The sequence below is a fragment of the Capricornis sumatraensis genome, chromosome 10 (genome assembly GCF_032405125.1).
Source record: "Capricornis sumatraensis isolate serow.1 chromosome 10, serow.2, whole genome shotgun sequence".
Taxonomy (NCBI): Eukaryota; Metazoa; Chordata; class Mammalia; order Artiodactyla; family Bovidae; genus Capricornis; species Capricornis sumatraensis.
The window spans coordinates 28,257,066-28,274,139 of NC_091078.1; the positions used below are offsets into that span (position 1 = coordinate 28,257,066).

Genomic DNA, 17,074 nt, shown 5'->3' on the forward strand with positions numbered 1-17,074 from the left:
AAATTTCAAATGGCAATGATAAATGAACTGTGTACTTTTTTCTCAAATTCACACTCGGCCAATGGTGAGAATCCTTTCATACTACTTCCTCTGAACTGGGGCCACCTTAACCAAAGGGCAGAGAAAAGTAGAATTATTTAATATACAAGAGCAGCTGCAGAAAATGCCCTCACTGTTTTTCCGAGGCCCAAGACAAACTGGAAAACATATGTCACTCTTGTGACAGAGTCCCCTAACACAGTGCTCACTGTCAGGCTGAATATCCTGGGTGTGTGGTTAAAAAGTTAGTTCACTGATACCACACAGCAGTACAGTTAGAACTAATTCATTCTAGATAATTCACCTATAAGTGAAGTGAAGTCGCTCAGTCGTGTCCAACTCTTTGCAACCCCATGGACTGTAGCCTATCAGGCTCCTCCGTCTATGGGATTTTCCAGGCAAGAGTGCTGGAGTGGGTTGCCATTTCCTTCTCCAGGGGATCTTCCCCACCCAGGGATCGAACCCGGGTCTCCTGCATTGCAGGCAGACACTTTACCATCTGAGCCACCAGGGAGACAGGTGGAAAGCAATGTGAAACACACTGAAATGAGTTAATCACAGGGCATCCTTATTAAGACAATTGAGTACGGCTAGATCATTACTGGTTTCCCAGGTGGCTCAGTGGTAAAGAATCCACCTGCAGTGCAAGAGATGTGAGTTCAATCCCTGGGTGGGGAAGATCCCTGGAGAAGGAAATGGCAACCTGCTCCAGTATTCTTGCCTGGGAAACCTCATGGGCAGGGGAGCCTGGGGGGCCTATAGTCCACAGAGTAGCAGAGACTAGTTAGCAACTAAACCACCACCACAGATTACTATAAGAATGAGTGAGGTTCCTCACTCATCAGAATCACTCATCACCCAAGTTATTTTCACATTATAAAGGGTTTGCCATGAATAAAATTAATAGAGAAGGATAAAAAGGGAAGAGGAAGAAAGAGAAACAGGGAGGAAAGGAAGGAGTGAGGGAGAAAAGACATCTTCAGAAAGATGTCATAACCCCCTTGACTCTAAGGGCCTCAGACCAGAAAGTCTTGTTTAGAAAAATCTGAATCCCTAATAATGTAGCTGACCTTTGGATCCTCTGGGAAGCTGCAGCAAGCTGTTGTCATTGATTTTTGTCTCAGTAAAAGTCTTGGGACTTGGGGACCACAAATTTCATCTGTGACTTTCTCCTACCCTGGATTCTTAATAATGTATAAGTCCTTTCCGTTCTCTTTCTTTGTCTAGATTTCTTGTCCTTGTTTCCAAAGGGAAGACAGGGAAGAAAGAATAGGTAGAGGAAGGGCAATGTTATTAATCAAGAGGGATAATTCTCATTTATACATCAAGCATTCCATTTTTTCATCTATCTAAGAGGCTCTGGGCACTGAAAGTACCAGAATGTGGGATGAGCAAGGTGCTGTACTACCAGTAGAAGCAGTAAGTACTCCGAGAGTACTTTGCTAAGAGTCACACACACCAAAAAAATGACAGAATGATGGATAGAATCAAATTCTTGCTGTACAAAGTCTGGACACCATTAAAATGCTAGACTGGCTTCAGCAATCTCGAACCCAGTAGCCTTTGGACAACAACCCAACCAAATGCTGGCACTCCCACCAGAAACCACAGCCAGAAACACAGTTGTAGAATTTGTAACTAATCTGAAACTTACACCCCATTCACAGAAACTCAATAATGTTTTCTACTGAAGGAGAACCAGATCCAGGAGTCCCACTCAGATATTTTTCACTTACAATAAAAGCTGAAAGAGTTTATAAAGGATTCACCTGAAATGCTAAGGGAAATTTGAAATGGGTAGAAAGTAATCCTTCATAAAATCAAAGTGCAAATGGCCAGAAATTGTGGGTTTTTTAATGAGAGAAAGTCAAAGCTGTTTTGATGAGTGTTAAACACAAGACCACAAGTGGGGTCCCAAGATGGCAGAAGAATAGGATGGGGAGACCACTTTCTCCCCCACAAATTCTTCAAGAAAACATCTGAACGTGACCAACTTCCACAAAACAATTTCTGAACGCTGGTGGAGGACACCAGGCACCTAAAAAGGCAGCCCAATCTCTTCGAAAAAAGGGACATAATTACTGGATTGACTGCTCTCTCTCTCTCCTTTTGACTCCCCCTTTACTCCTCCGGGTCACCTCTCTCTCCTTCCTCCCTCTTCTCTTCTCTATTTAACTCTGTGAATCTCTCTGGGTGTTCCTGGCTGTGGAGAGTTGTTTCACCATTGACCTAGGGATCTTATCTTCTATGTTGTAGGGATGGAGAAGTCTTGAGGCTACTGTAAGAGGAGGACCGAAACCAAGAGGCAGGAGGCTCAACTCCAGAACTTCAGAACATCAGAGAACTCCTGACTCGAGGGAACATGAATAGACAAGAGCCCACCCAACAGTCTCCATGAAAGTGAAACTCACTCATTCGTGTCCAGCTCTTTGTGACCCTGCAGACTACACAGTCCAAGGGACTCTCCAGGCCAGAATACTGGAGTGGGTAGACTTTCCCTTCTCCAGGGTATCTTCCCAACCCAGGGATTGAACCCAGGTCTCCCACATTGAAGGCAGATTCTTTACCAGCTGAGCCACAAGGGAAGCCCAAGAATACTGGATTGGGTAGCCTATCTCTTCTCCAGCAGATCTTCCTGACCAAGGAATCGAACCGGGGTCTCCTGCATGGAGGCAGATTCTTTACTAACTGAGCTATCAGGGAAGCCTATGGCAGGAGAAGGGGACGACAGAGGATGAGATGGCTGGATGGCAACACCAACTCGATGGACGTGAGTTTGAGTGAACTCCAGGAGTTGGTGATGTACAGGGAGGCCTGGCATGCTACAATTCATGGGGTCGCAAAGAGTCAGACATGACTGAGTGACTGAACTAAACGGATACCTACACTGAAACCAAGCTCTACCCAAGAGCCAATAAGTTCCAGTGCAAGACATACTACACTAATTATCCAGCAAACAGGAACACAACCCTGAACATTAAAAGATGGGCTGTCCAAAGCCATACCAAACCCACAGACACCACAAAACTCACTACTGGACACTTCACTGCACTTCAGAGAGAAAAGCTCCAGCTCCATTCACCAGAACACAAACACAAGTTCCCCCAACCAGGAACCCTTGACAAGCCACTGGTCTAATGCCACCCACAGGAAGCAGACTCCACAATTAAGAGGAATCACAACCTTCCAGCCTGCAGAAAGGGCACCCCAAACACAGCAATCTAAACAGAATGAAAAGGCAGATAAATATTCAGCAGGGGAAGGGACATGATAAAAAAACCACCAAACCAAACAAAAGAGGAGATAGGGAGTCTACCTGAAAAAGAATTCAGAATAATGATGGTAAAGATGATCCAAAATCTTGAAAACAAAATGGAGCTACAGATAAAGAGACTAGAGACAAGGACTGAGAAGATGCAAGAAATGTTTAACAAGGACCTAGCAGAAATAAAGAAGAGTCAATCAATAATCAACAATGCAATAACTGAGATTAAAAACACTCTAGGGGGAACCAAAAGTAGAATAATTGAGGCAGAAGAGAGTATAAGTGAGGTGGAAGATACAATAGTGGAAATAAATGAAGCAGAGAAGGAAAAAGAATTAAAAGAAATGAAGACAACCTCAGAGAGCTCTGGCACAATGCTAAATGCCCCAACATTCGAATCATAGGTATCCCAGAAGAAGAAGACAAAAAGAAAGGGCATGTGAAAATACTTGAGGAGATAACAGTCAAAAATGTCTCTAAAATGGGGAAGAAAATAGCCATCCAAGTTCAAGAAAACCAGAGTCCCAAACAGGATAAACCCAAGGCAAAATACCCCCCAAGACCCATATTAATCAAACTAATGAAAGTTAAACACAAAGAACAAATATTAAAAGCAGCAGGGAAAAGCAACAAATAACACACAAGGAGATCCCCGTAAGGATAACAGCTGATTTTTCAATAGAAACTCTTAAAGCCAGAAGAGAACGGCTGCTGCTAAGTCACTTCAGTCGTGTCCAACTCTGTGTGACCCCATACACGGCAGCACACCAGGCTCCGCTGTCCCTGGGATTCTCCAGGCAAGAACTGGAGTGGGTTGCCATTTCCTTCTCCAATGCATGAAAGTGAAAAGTGAATGTGAAGTTGCTCAGTCGTGTCTGACCCTTAGCGACCCCATGGACTGCAGCCTTCCAGGCTCCTCTGCCCATGGGATTTTCCAGGCAAGAGTACTGGAGTGGAGTACCACTGCCTTCTCTGAAGGGAATGGCAGAACATACTTAAATTGATGAATGAGAAAAACCTACAACTAAGATTACTCCACCCAGCAAGGATCTCATTCAGATAAGAAGAAGAAATCAAAGTTTTACAAATAAGCAAAAGCTGAGAATTCAGCACCACCAAATCAGCTTTCAACAAATGCTAAAGGATCTTCTCTAGACAGGAAACAACACAGAGAAGGTTTATAAACTTAAACCCAAAACAACAAAGTAAATGGCGAACAGGATCATGCTTATCAATACTTACCTTAAATGCAAATGGGTGAAACTTGCCAACCAAAAGACAAAGACTGGCTGAATGAATACAAAAACAAGACCTCTATATATGCTGTCTACAAGAGACCCACCTCAAACCTAGGGACACATACAGACTGAAAGTGAAGGGCTGGAAAAAGATATTTCACACAAATGGAGACTAAAAGAAAGCAGGAGTAGCAATACTCATATCAGATAAAATAGACTTCGAAATAAAGACTGTTACAAGAGACAAAGAAGGACACTATATAATGATGAACGGATCAATCCACAAAGAAGATATAACAATTATAAATGTATATGCACCCAACATAGGAGCACCTCAATATTTAAGGCAAATGCTGAAAGTATGGAAGGGGCAATTAACAGTAACACAATAATAGTGGGGGACTTTAATACCCCACCCACACCTATGGATAGAGCAACCAAACAGAAAATCAGGAAGGAAACACAAGCTTTAAATGATACAATGGACCAGTTAGACCTAATTGATATCTACAGGGTATTTCACACAAAAACAATGGATTTCACCGTTTTCTCAAGTGCACACAGAACATTCTCCAGGATAGATCACATCCTGGGCCACAAATCTCGCCTTGGTAAATTTTTAAAAATTGAAATCATTTCAAGCATTTTTTCTGTAAGATTAGATGTCAACTACAGGAAAAAAAAAAACTATAAAAACCACAAACAAATGGCAGCTAAACAATACACTTCTGAATAACCAACAGATCACAGAAGAAATCAAAAAGGAAATCAAAATATTCATTGAAACAAATGAAAATAAAAACATGACAACCCCAAACCTAAGGGATACAATAAAAGCAGTGCTAAGAGGGAGGTTCATAGCAATATAAGCCTACCTCAAGAAACAAGAGAAATATCAAATAAGCAACCTAACTTTACACCTGAAGCAACTGGAAAAAGAACGGAAGAACCCCAAAGTTAGTAGAAGGAAAGAAATCATAAAAATCAGAGCAGAAATAAAAAGCTGGTTCTTTGAGAAGATAAATAAAATAGACAAACCATTAGCCAGACTCATCAAGAAAAAAAGGGAGAAGAATCAAATCAACAAAATTAGAAATGAAAATGGAGAAATCACAACAACGCAGAAATATAAAAGATTATAAGAGACTACTACAAGCAATTATATGCCAGTAAAATGGACAACTTGGAAGAAATGGACAAATTCTTAGAAAAGTATAACCTTCTAAAACTGAACCAGAAAGAAATAGAAAATCTTAACAGACCCATCACAAGCACAGAAACAGAAACCATAATCAAAAATCTTCCAAAAAACAAAAGCTCAGGGCCAGATGGCTTCACAGGTGAATTCTACCAAAAATTTAGAGAAGAGCTAACACTTATGCTACTCAAACTCTTCCAGAAAACTGCAGAGGAAGATAAACTCCCAAATTCATTCTATGAGGCCACCATGACCCGAATACTAAAACCAGCCAAAGATGCCACAAACAAAAGAAAACTACAGACCAATATCACTGATGAACATAGATGCAAAAACCCTCAACAAAAAATCTAGTAAACAGAATCCAACAGCTAAAAAGATCATATATCATGACCAAGTGGGCTTTTGTTCCAGGGATGCAAGGATTCTTCAATATTCACAAATCAATCAAGGCGGTACCCCATATTTACAAATTGAAAGATGAAAACCATATGATTATCTCAATAGATACACAGAAAGCCTTTGACAAATTCAACACCCATTTATGATTAAAAAACTCTCCAGAAAGGCATAGAAGGAACATACCTCAACATAATAAAAGCCATATACAACAAACCCACAGCAAACATTTTCTTCAATGGCAAAAAATTGAAAGCATTTCCTCTAAACTCAGGAACAAGACAAGGGTGTCCCCTCTCATTACAACTATTCAATATACTTTTGGAAGTCCTAGCCACAACAATCAGAGAAGAAAAAGATTGGAAAAGAAGAAGTAAAACTCTCACTGTTTGCATATGACATGATCCTCTACATAGAAAACCCTAAAGATACCACCAGAAAATTACTAGAGCTAATCCATGAATATAGTAAAGTTGCAGGATATAAAATTTATACACAGAAATCCCTTGTATTCCTATACACTAACAACGAAAAAACAGAAAGAGAAATTAAGATAACAATCCCATTCACCACTGCAATGAAAAGAATACTTAGGAATAAGTTTACCTAAGAAATAAAAGACCTATATATAGAAAACTATAAAACACTGATGAAAGAAATCAAAGATGACACAAATAGATGGAGAAATATACCAAGTTCATGGATTGCAATATTCAATACAGTGAAATAAGTACACTAGCCAAAGCAATCTATAGATTCAATGCAATCCCTACCAACCTACCAATGGTATTTTTCACAGAACTAGAACAAATAATTTCACAGTTTGTATGGAAACACAGAAAACCTCCAGTAGCCAAAACCATCTTGAGAAAGAATAATGGAACTGGAAGAATCAACCTTCCTGACTTCAGACTATACGACAAAGCTACAGTCATCAAGACAGTATGGTACTGGCACAAAGACAGAAATATAGATCAAAGGAACAAAATAGAAAGCCCAGAGATAAATTCACACACTTATGGACACCTTATCTTTGACAAAGGAGGCAAGAATATACAGTGGAGAAAAGACAATCTCTTTAACAAGTTGTGCTAGGAAAACTGGTCAACCACTTGTAAAAGAATGAAATGAATACTTTCTAACACTATACACAAAAATAAACTCAAATGGATTAAATATCTAAATGTAAGACCAGAAACTATAAAACTCCTAGAGGAGAACATAGGGAGAACACTCTCTGACATAAATCACAGCAAGATCCTCTATGACCCACCTCCCAGAGTAATGGAAATAAAAACAAAAATAAGCAAGTGGGTTCTAATTAAACTTAAAAGCTTTTGCACAATACAGGAAACAATAAACAAGGTGAAAAGGCAGCTTTCAGAATGGGAGAAAATAATTGCAAACGAAACAACTGACAAAGAATTAATCTCCAAAATATATAAGCAGCCCACACAGCTCAATATCAGCAAAACCATCAACCCAATCAAAAAGTAGGCCAAGGAACTAAACAGACATTTCTCCAAAGAAGACATACAGATGGCTAATAAACATATGAAAAGATGCTTAACATCACTCATTATTGGAGAAATGCAAATCAAAACCACAGTGAGGAATCATTTCACACTAAGAATGGCCACCATCAAAAGGTCTACAAACAATAAATGCTGGAGAAGGCGTGGAGAAAAGGGAGCCCTCTTACACTGTTGGTGGGAATGCAAACTGGTATAACCACTATGGAGAAAAATGAGGAGATTCCTTAAAAAACTGGAATTAGAACTACCATACAACCCAGCAATCCCACTGCTGGGCATACACACTGAGGAAACCAGAACTGAGAGTCACATGTACTCCCAACGTTCACTGCAGCACAAAAGCTAGGATATGGAAGCAACCTAGAAGTCCATTAGCAGATGAGTGGATAAGGAAGTTTTGGTTCATATACACAGTGAAATATCACTCACCTATAAAAAAGAATGCATTTGAATCAGTTCTAATGAGGTAGATGAAACTGGAGCCTGTTATACAGAGTGAAATAAGTCAGAAAGAGAAACACCAATAGAGTATATTAACACATATATATGGAATTTAGAAAGACAGTAGTGATGACCCTATAAGCAATGCAGCAAAAGAGACACAGATGTAAAGAACAGACTTTTGGACTATGTGGGAGAAGGCGAAGGTGGGATGATTTGAGAGAAGAGCACTGAAACATGTATATTACCATATGTAAAACAGATGACCAGTTCAAGTTCAACGCATGAAGCAGGGCACTCAAAGCCAGTGTTCTGGGACAACCCAGAGGGATGGAGTGGGGAGGGAGGTGAGATGGGGCTTCAGGATGGGGGGACACACGTGCACCTGTGGTGGATTCATGTTGATATTTGGCAAAAACCACCAAAATATTGTAAAGTAATTATCCTCCAACCTAAATAATTAATTTAAAAAACAAAACCGCAAGCCCCAAATGGAGTCACTTATGCTAAGCCCATGTCACCAAACTGAGTCTTAACATAATTACAGTTCAGCTCTCCCACAAATAGAATCTTTAACCAGTCAATCAGGAATCAACTGATTAGCATTAGTTACTTAAGTAATCTGCCTAACAGACTCCTGCCATGACCTAAAGGGAAGCAATTTTGTGTTGATCAACCAGCATTTCGTTTGCCTTGTGTGACTTCCTTGTTCCTGCTCCTTTCTCCTGTAAAAGTCTCCCTTGTACAGCTCCTCAGAGCTACTTTCTGTCTACTAGACTGAGTGCTGCCTGATTCAAATAAATTTGTGCTCAAATAAACTTGACATTTTTGGGGACCTCACTGGTGGTCCAGTGGCTAAGACTTCACACTCACAATGCACAGGGCCCAAGTTCTATCCCTGGTTGGGGAACTAGATCCTCCATGCCTAAACTAAGAGTTCATGTGCTACAACTAAAGTTCCCACAGTGTTTAGTCATAAAGTTAGTGTTTTTCAGGTTTTATCTCTGTCAGTTGGCAATTAGATATGAATTGTGTTCATAGATAAAAGTTAAAGTGTGAAACTTGACACTGGAAGGATTTTCTTTCTGTTTGTTTTCAAAAATGTTAATAGTAACAATTATAACTAGTATTAACAGGAACACAGTTTCAACACTAATACACTGGCTGCTGCTGAAGTACTGAGATGCCTGTTTCCGAGAAACCTGCTGAGGGATGAGCTTCATATTCTAAGTAGGTCTTTCACACTTTGAGAAGGGGCCTTCCTCTCCTTTCTCCTTCCTCACAGCTACCTTTCCTCACTTAAAAAAAAATCCTTTTGGCAATTTATTCTTTTGGGTTAATAAGATCCTCTTAACAATAAAAAGACAATGCTGAAGACAAATGTGCTTTAATTTAAAATTTTGCCTACTGCTCATTTGGCTTCCCTGGTGGCTCAGAGGTTAAAGCACCTGCCTGGAATGCTGGAGACCTGGGTTCGATCCCTGGGTCGGGAAGATCCCCTGGAGAAGGAAATGGCAACCCATTCCAGTACTCTTGCCTGGAGAATCCCATGGAGGGAGAAGCCTGGTAGGCTACAGTCCATGGGGTCGCAAAGAGTTGGACACAACTGAGCAACTTCACACTTCACACACACACCACTCATTTACCCTGCAATAATTAGAAAGTTTGGATGTGATAGGCAGAGTTCTAAGCTGGCCTCCAAGATATCAGATCTCTGTTGTATAAGCCCTGAAGAACTCCTTCCTTCCCCTTAAATATGGACAGGAAAAAACCTATGAACATGATGGGATATTATACCCACCACTAAGTAACGAATCAATTGACTTTGAACTAACCAAAAGGGTGATTATTCTGGTGGGCCTATCCTAATCAGGAAACCTTTTCAAAGAATGTCAGAGGGACATTCTTCTGCTGGCCTGAAAGAAAGAAAATTGCCATTTTATGAGAGGAAGGTAGCCAGTCTAGGGCTGAGAGCTGTCCCCAGCCAACACTAGCAAGAAAGCAGACACCTCAATCATACAGCTTCACCAAAATAAATCTTACAATAAAGCTTGCAAGGAACACTGTATGTGGTAACCAACACATTGATTTCAGTCTAAACAGAGGACCCATCTAAATCTCATATACAGACTCTTCAGGCATGGAAACTATGAGATGATAAATTCATGCTGTTGTAAGCCACTGCATTTTTGGTAATTTGCTATGCAGCAATAGAAAACTAATACGTTGATGAACACGTGTAAAAGTCTCATTAGTCACCCGAATCTTTTAACTGACACCATAAATGGCGCGAATTTATACTCCTAGAAGCAAAAACACAGGTTAGACATTGCATTCATTATTTTCTTCTTTCCTTTCTTCACCTCTGACTCCATACTAAATCTGCTCCTTCTACTGTAAGCTTTGTGCTCCGTTACCTACGCTTATGCATTCTGGCTCTGCACCTTTGCTAAAAGCACGTTGCCTATGGCCTGAAATATACATGAGAGCCCATTCTCAGGGCTCTGACCTTTAAGAGTCCATGCATATAGAGATTAAAAAGTTGAACAGAGAATAACACTTGTTTTACTGGAGACATACAGGAACATCATGACCCAACCTATGCGGACAGGTACAAATAACAAAGGATTCTGACACAAATTTGCAGCAACTAACCACATCCCTCCCCTCTTCCCTGGCTTTTCAGTTCACTTCAGTCACTCAGTCATGTTGGATTCTTTGCAACCCCATGGACTGCATCACACCAGGCCTCCCTGTCCATCACCAAACTCCCAGAGTTTACCCAAACTCATGTCCAATGAGTTGGTGATGCCATCCAACCATCTCATCCTCTGTCGTCCCCTTCTCCTCCTGCCCTCAAGCTTTCCCAGTATCAGGGTCTTTTCCAATGAGTCAGCTCTTCTCATCAGGTGGCCAAAGTATTGGAGTTCAGTTCAGTTCAGTTCAGTTCAGCCGCTCAGTCGTGTCTGACTCTTTGCAACCCCATGAATCACAGCACGCCAGGCCTCCCTGTCCATCACCATCTCCCGGAGTTCACTCAGACTCATGTCCATCGAGTCAGTGGTGCCATCCAGCCATCTCATCCTCGGTCGTCCCCTTCTCCTCCTGCCCCCAGTCCCTTCCAGCATCAGAGACTTTTCCAATGAGTCAACTCTTCGCATGAGGTGGCCAAAGCACTGGAGCTTCAGCTTTAGCATCATTCCTTCCAAAGAAATCCCAGGGCTGATCTCCTTCAGAATGGATTGGTTGGATCTCCTTGCAGTCCAAGGGACTCTCAAGAGTCTTCTCCAACACCATGGCCTTTAAAAGTGCTTTGTTGAAACCCTTCAAGGAGTTCAAGGTCTGGGGGCCTGAGCTATCATCTCCTTGCATGGCCTTGCAATAAATATTTCTCTGCTTAAAACTCCAATGATTCAGTTTGTTTGGCCTCACTGTGCTTTGGGCACGTGAACTTGCGTTTCATAACAGTAATACTAGGCATAAGTACCCAGAGAAATAGTTTCATTTTTTCCTCTGTCATCCTCTTTTGGGGACCATGTTATCAACTTCAGACAGGAAATCACAGAGTTATCCCCTTATAATAAGGTATTCAATGTCACTGTTCTACTGAAAGAATATATGCAGCTAATCATTTTGATTAGCTTAAGAAGTTTCTCCTACACACACACACACACACACACACACACACACACACACACACACGTATTTGGCATCTCCTCAAATACAAACAGAATTTGATCAATTATTAAAGTATATTTATGGGGACTTCCTTGGTGGTCCAGCGGTTAAGAATCACCTTCCAGTGCAGGGGACAAGGCTTTGATCCCTGGTCAGAAAACTAAGATCCCACATGCCATAGGGCAATGAGTGAAGCCAGTGTGCTCCAACTACTGAGCTCGCAAACTCTAGAGTCCATGCTCCACAACTAGAGAGAAAAGCCCGCCTGTTGCAACTAGAGAGTCCTGTGCACTGCACTGAAGACCCAGCACAAAGCAGACCCAGTGCAAAGCACAGAGGATCAAGTTATACAAACAGATTATATTAACATTCTCGTCACTGATGCATTTGTTTTTCTTTTCCTGTTTTGTAAAAGCAGCAGCAGTAGTAATAATAGCATCCTTTATGAGAGATTATGCTTAGCTGATTTCTCTCTACTGAGACACTTAAAGGAATGGAGTGGAAATAGACTCTAAGGGAAGAATAATGGCTTGGAGGCTAGGAGATCTGTGTTCTGTGACCTATTTTGACATTAATAGCTTGACTCTAAATGTACAATTTTCTTTTTTTAGTTTCTTCATAGATTAAAACAGAACAGATTCAATGGGCTCATCATTGTTTATGGTGTTTAAGAACTTAGCGTAGTGTAGTGTTAGTTGCTCAGTTATGTCCGACTCTTTGCAATCCCATGGGCTGTAGCCCACCAGGCTCCTCTGACCATGGAGTTCTCCAGGCACGAATATTGGAGCGGGTAGCCATTCCCTTTTCCCAGGGGATCTTCCCAACCCAGGGATTGAATGCGGATCTCCTGCACTGCAGGCAGATTCTTTATCATCTGAGCTATGAGGGAAGTCCTTAAGAATTTCAATTCAGTTCATTTCAGTCACTCAGTCGTGTCCAACTCTTTGCGACCCAATGAATCCCAGCACTCCAGGGCTCCCTGTCCATCACCAAATCCGGGAGTTTACTCAAACTCATGTCCATTGAGTCGGTGATGACATCCAACCATCTCATCCTTTGTCATCCCCTTCTCCTCCTGCCCTCAATCTTTCCCAGCATCAGGGGCTGTTCCAATGAGTCAACTCTTAGCATCAGGTGGCCCAAGTATTGGAATTTCAGCTTCAGCATCAGTCCTTCCAAAGAACACCCAGGACTGATCTCCTTTAGAATGGTCTGGTTAGATCTCCTTCCAGTTCAAAGGACTCTCAAGAGTCTTCTGCAATAACACAGTTCAAAAGCATCAATTCTTCGGTGCTCAGCCTTCTTCACAGTCCACCGCTCACATCCATACATGACCACAGGAAAACCATACCCTTGACTAGATGGACCTTAGTCGGCAAAGTAATGTCTCTGCTTTTGAATATGCTATCTGGGTTGGTCATAACTTTCCTTCCAAGGAGTAAGCGTCTTTTAATTTCATGGCTGCAAGCACCATCTGCAGTGATTTTGGAGCCCCCCAAAATTAAAGTCTGACACTGTTTCCACTCTTTCCCCATCTATTTTCCATGAAGTGATGGGACTGGATGCCATGATCTTCGTTTTCTGAATGTTGAGCTTTAAGCCAACTTGTTCACTCTCCTCTTTCACTTTCATCAGGAGGCTTTTTAGTTACTCTTCACTTTCTACCATAAAGGTGGTGTCATCTGCATATCTGAGGTTATTGATGTTTCTCCCAGCAATCTTGATTCCAGCTTGTGCTTCTTCCAACCTAGCATCTCTCATGATGTACTCTGCATAGAAGTTAAATAAGCAGGGTGACAATATACAGCCTTGACGTACTCCTTTCCTATTTGGAACCAGTCTGTTGTTCCATGTCCAGTTCTAACTGTTGCTTCCTGACCTGCATATAGGTTTCTCAAGAGGCAGGTCAGGTGGTCTGGTATTCCCATCTCTTTCAGAATTGTCCACAGTTTATTGTGATCCACACAGTCAAAGGCTTTGGCATAGTCAATAAAGCAGAAATAGATGTTTTTCTGGAACTCTCTTGCTTTTTCAATGATCCAGCAGATGTTGGCAATTTGATATCTCTGGTTCCTCTGCCTTTTCTAAAACCAGCTTAAACATCTGGAAGTTCACGGTGCACGTATTGCTGAAGCTGGGAATCCCAAATAAACATGTGGTAAGAACAAAGGAAGCAAAGGCAGCAGGAGAAGTGGGGAACCAAGCAGGCAGGCTCCTGGAGTCCACAGCCACCGCCACTCAGATTAGCTACTGTTTATCTCATACGCTTGGGCCCTATGGAAGACACCATATCAACAAAAGCTGCCAAAGGTTTTCACATAAATGTTGCAAAAACTGGACTGCACAGTCTATGAGGTCTTCCCCAGCAAAGATCTTATGAGTCTCTCAGAAGTAATAAACCTAGAGAATGAGTACAGAGTCATCTTTTCCCCTGATTATCACTCTGGGTCTTAGATTCTGCTGATGAAGCAATAAAATGTTTTCAAGGAAGACTGGATATCCCTTAATCCACCTGGCACTTCCTGTAGATCTCTCCTTCATTGTTCACTGTGGTGATAGTTCTTAGACAGTCCACACTCAAAGCAATCCAGATGTTCCAGTAGGGTACTTATTTCATTTAAGTTAGCTATATCAATAAAGCCAATGCATTCAGTGTGATAAAAATGCATAACACTGCAAAGCTCCTTATATACATAAATTTAAAATCCAATAAAAAAATGTCTTTTCTGTTCTTCTGTCTTATTCTTGGCACAGGTCTCTGAATTAATGTTTGGTGCTGGGGTAAGACCAGCAGAGCAATTCATTTGTATTCTAGGAAGCTGCATAGACAATTAAAGAGAGTAGGGGCTTCACAGAGTGGGGCGAATAGGACTGAAAGAAATGCCTAGGAATAGGGTTTCTAAAAATCAGTGATGCCGGATCTTCCCTGGTAGCCCAGTAGCCGAGACTCCATGCTCCCAATGCAGGGGGCCCAGGTTCGATCCCTGGCCAGAGCACTAGATCCCACATACTGCAACTAAAGACCTTGCATGCTGCAAAGATTGAAGATGCTGCAAGCTGCAACTAAAACCCAGCACAGCCAAATAAGTAAACATTTTTTTTTAAGAATTAGTGATGTCACCCATTAGGGAGCAAAGACACACAATACTGTGCTATTCTAGTCACCCCTCAACTCTATTCCCATCCCACTGTAATACTGAGAAAGTGAAGTTGCTCAGTGTGTCTGATTCTCTGCGGCCCCATGGACTGTAGCCTACCAAGCTCCTCGGTCCATGGGATTTTCCAGGCAAGAATACTGGAGTAGGTTGCCATTTCCTTCTCCAGGGGATCTTTCCAACCCAGGGATCGAACCTGGGTCTCCCCCATTGTAGACAGATGCTTTACCATCTGAGCTACCAGGAAAGGGAGAAAATATTGAGAAAACCAAGGCAAATACATCCTATTCCTTCTGCTGAATGGAAGCATAGCCTGATGCTGACAAATGTCACTGATCATTCTGTTCCTATCACTTCATGGCAAATAGATGGGGAAACAGTGGAAACAGTTTGGGGTGGGGGGTGGGCTCTAAAATCACTGCAGATGGTGACTGCAGCCACGGAATCAAAAGACGCTTGCTCCTTGGAAGAAAAATTACGACCAACCTAGACACCATATTAAAAAGCAGAGACATTACTTTGCCAACAAAGGTCCATATAGTCAAAGCTATGGTTTTTCCAGTAGTCATGTATGGATGTGAGAGCTGGACTCTAAAGAAAGCTGAGTGCCAAAGAATTGATGCTTTTGAACTGTAGTGTTGGAGAAGACGCTTGAGAGTCCCTTGGACTGCAAGGAGATCCAACCAATTCATCCTAAAGGAAATCAGTCCTGAATATTCATTGGAAGGACTGATGCTGAAGCTAAAACTCCAATACTTTGGCCACCTGATGTGAAGAACTGACTCACTGGAAAAGACGCTGATGCTGGGAAAGATTGAAGGCCAGAGGAGAAGGGGATGACAGAGAATGAGATGGTTGGATGGCATCACCGACTCAATGAACATGAGTTTGAGTAAACTTTGGGCATTGGTGATGGACAGGGAGGCCTCGCGTGCTGTAGGCCATGGGGTCACAAAGAGTCGGACACAACTGAGTGACTGAACTGAACTGATTCCTTCTGCTGAATGGAAGCGCTGCCTGATGCTGACAAACATCACTGATCAATTTTAACAGGAACTACATTATTATGACAATTATGACAATACTGGTTACTTTGGCCAACACTTGTTGAATTACTCCGGGCCAGAAATTGCACCCAGCACTTCACTACTATCACTTCATTTAACCTATATACGACTGCCTATAGGCAGTTTACTTTTCATTTCCCCCAGTTTACTAATGAGAAACTGAGGCTCAAGGGAAGCTATTGAACTTGCTCAAGTCACATAGCTAAGGAGTGACAAGGCCACATATGTCTAACTCCAAGCACTTAACCAAAAGTTGCCCTCTTCTCAAACCACTTGAATTTGATCTGCTTCAGGATAAAAGCCAAGACAGTTATTTCTGGGCACCCTCATCCCCAGGATAGTACATTGCACGGCAAATGGGATTCAAAAATTCTTGCTTTGAAATGATCATCCCTATTTTTATGAGTAACCTACTGCATCTAAATCCATTTGGAGGTGGAAATATTAATACACTATTCAGTGGAACAGATCTTCACTTGTTACCATGATAGCACAACAAAATATACACAGAAAAGCTTAATTTTAATTCATATAATCTTTAAATGGATTTGTGAACATAGGACCATCGTCCTCTCCATACAGAAATCCCTAATTCTCCAGGGTGCAATAAAATTGAAAGATCATCAAAGCAACAGATCCAAAAATACAGTCCAATCCACATTAATTTTAATCTATATAATCTCCCATCTAAATGGATTTGTTACCATAAGACCATGGTCTTCTCTATATGGAAATTTCTAATTTTATAGAATACAATATTTTAAAAGGAAAATTAAAGGCATGATCTAAAATAATGACTGATACAGTCTGGGTTAGTTTGGGATTCATCCTAAAATAACATTTAGCTCATTAGCAGTAGCAGTCTGATCTATTCTCCCTACTTAGTAAGGGTTACATATGGTATTGGTTGTATTTTCCAAGCCCTGAATCAGGATACATGACACAGGATTGCTAGGGAGTATCCGGAACATATGGTCAACATCATATTAGGGAACAGCCACTGAAGATACTTTGGAGTTGCTATTCCTACAGCACATATGTGTTTCAGAGAATAACTTC

At 41.4% G+C, this 17,074-nt stretch overlaps 1 non-coding gene across 1 annotated transcript; it reads right to left on the minus strand.

The window, feature by feature from the left end:
- Positions 1–481: 481 nt before the first annotated feature.
- On the minus strand, positions 482–553 carry TRNAC-GCA (transfer RNA cysteine (anticodon GCA)). The gene has a single exon. It is a non-coding gene; the product is annotated as a tRNA-Cys (tRNA).
- Positions 554–17,074: the final 16,521 nt, after the last annotated feature.